Consider the following 2,109-nt stretch of genomic DNA (forward strand, 5'->3'; position numbering starts at 1 on the left):
AGATTCCCCTTCAGAAAAATTTTCAAAAATATTTTCCCAGAATTTTCCCTATTTCAAAATAAAAAATTTAGTAAAAAAAAATTTTTTTTCTTTAATTTTTTTGGGGAAAAAAAATTAACCCCTTAAAGGGCCTTCCCAGAACCCCTTCCCATAATTTTTCAGAAATTCACCCCAAAAATTTTAGGGGTTCCCCAAGGAAGCCTCCAAAACTGTTTATTCAATTTTTTAAATTTAACTAAAATTTTTTAATTTTTATGGATTTAAAAATTTAGGGAAAAAAATTTTGAAAAATTCTTAAACCGTTTTAAACCTTGTTTTAAAGTTCATATCAGAAAACACGGGGGCAAAAAAACCCCCTTTTAAAAAAATAAATGTTTTATAATTTATTAATTCAGTTTTTTTTCTGTAATTATTAATGTAAAAATTTGTTTTGTTTTTTCCCCCCTTTTCTGGATTTTTTTAAAATTTTTTATTAAGTTTTTAAACCTTCTTTAAAAAATTCAGTTTCTTCAGACTGAAAGATTTATATTTCAAAACCAAATTTTTATTTTAAATAATTTTTTTAAATTAAGTTTAGGAAAAAATTTCCTTTAAAAGACAGTACTTAATTTTTTCCAAAAACAGTTTTAATTTTTTTAGAGAAGCCTTAGAAGTTTTTTTTAAAATTTTTTTATTTTTTTAAAAATTTAAATTTTAATTTTTTTTTAAATTTAAAGGGGCCAAGGGGAAATTTCTGAACTTGCAATTTAAAACTTAAAATTCCCTAACCTAAAAAAATTATTTAAAAAGGAAAAAATTTTAAAATTTTTTAAAAGCTTCTTTTCTATTCTAAGTTTTTAAAGAACCAATTTTTAGGGTTTTTTCCCCTCCCCCTTTTTAAAGGGGTTTGGGGGGCCCAGGCGGGCTTCTTAGATCGGCTGCTTCAGCCCAAAAAAGTTTTTACGTTAGGCCCCTTAATCTTTGGAAATTTTTTTAAAAAAAATCTTGTTTTCAACATTTTGGGAACCCTTTCCCAACAGAAACCTTGGGGGGGTCCCCTTTTTCCCCGTTTCCCCATTGTAAGAGATTTTTTTTTGAAGAGAACTTTTTTAAACTCAAAAATCTCTTTTTTAACCAAAAATAAAACATGAAAACGTTCCCAAACCTTCTCCCCTAATCAAACTTTTGGTGGATTTGCCCTTGTTTTTTGACAGGGTTTTCCCAAATTTGGCTTTTAGTCACCGGGTGTTTAGTTGGCAAATCCTTCCCCCTTTTGTTTCTCTTTTCCCCCCCCCCAAAAAAAATTTTCTTTTTCCCTCCTTTTTTTTGGGAAATTTCAAATTTCTTTCTCTCTCTTTAACCCACTCAAACTTCCCTTCCTAAATTTTCCTTTATTGATTCATATTTTGGGTATTTGAAGTTTTTTGCTTTAACTTTTTAAAAATCCACCATGTTTGTTGCTTCCTTCACCGGTTTTCCTTTTTTTATTTATTTTCTTTCGCTAATTTCTTTCCTTTTTAGCTATTTTCCCCTTTCATTTTTTTTTTTAAAATTTTTTAAATTTTTAGAATTAAAGTTTTCTTTCTTTTCAGTTATCATTTAAAATATTTTGTTTCAACATTTTCGGGGAAATTTCCTTTTGATATTTCAAATTTTAGTTTTCATTTATTTTCAGCTTTTTTAGCATTTTCAGTTTAAAAAATTTTATTTCAGTAAAAATTTTCAGACATTTAAAAGCTATTTCCAGACATTTTCACTAATTCATTTCATATTTCAGCGATTTTCAAAACTTTTTCAGCAATTTTGTTTTTATTTTTCAGCTTCAAGCTTTCAGATGTTCAGCATTCCAACGCATTTTCAGCAGGAAATGCATTTTCTAGTTAAACTTTTTATTATTCTATTTCTTCCGTACCTTTTTTGCCCCTCTTCTTCTCCTTCATATATTCAGCTATTTGAACCATTCAAATATAAAAAAATTCAGCTTCTTCAGGAATAGAGGGGAATGACTTTTCACATTTCAAATGTTTCAAATTTGTGTATATTTAAATACTTTTATGTTATTTTGAATTCATCAGTTCCTATGGAGAAAATATTCAACTTTAAAAAGCTTACAGTATCTTTATATTTTGA

This window comes from Pseudoliparis swirei, chromosome 3, assembly GCF_029220125.1.
Source record: "Pseudoliparis swirei isolate HS2019 ecotype Mariana Trench chromosome 3, NWPU_hadal_v1, whole genome shotgun sequence".
Taxonomy (NCBI): Eukaryota; Metazoa; Chordata; class Actinopteri; order Perciformes; family Liparidae; genus Pseudoliparis; species Pseudoliparis swirei.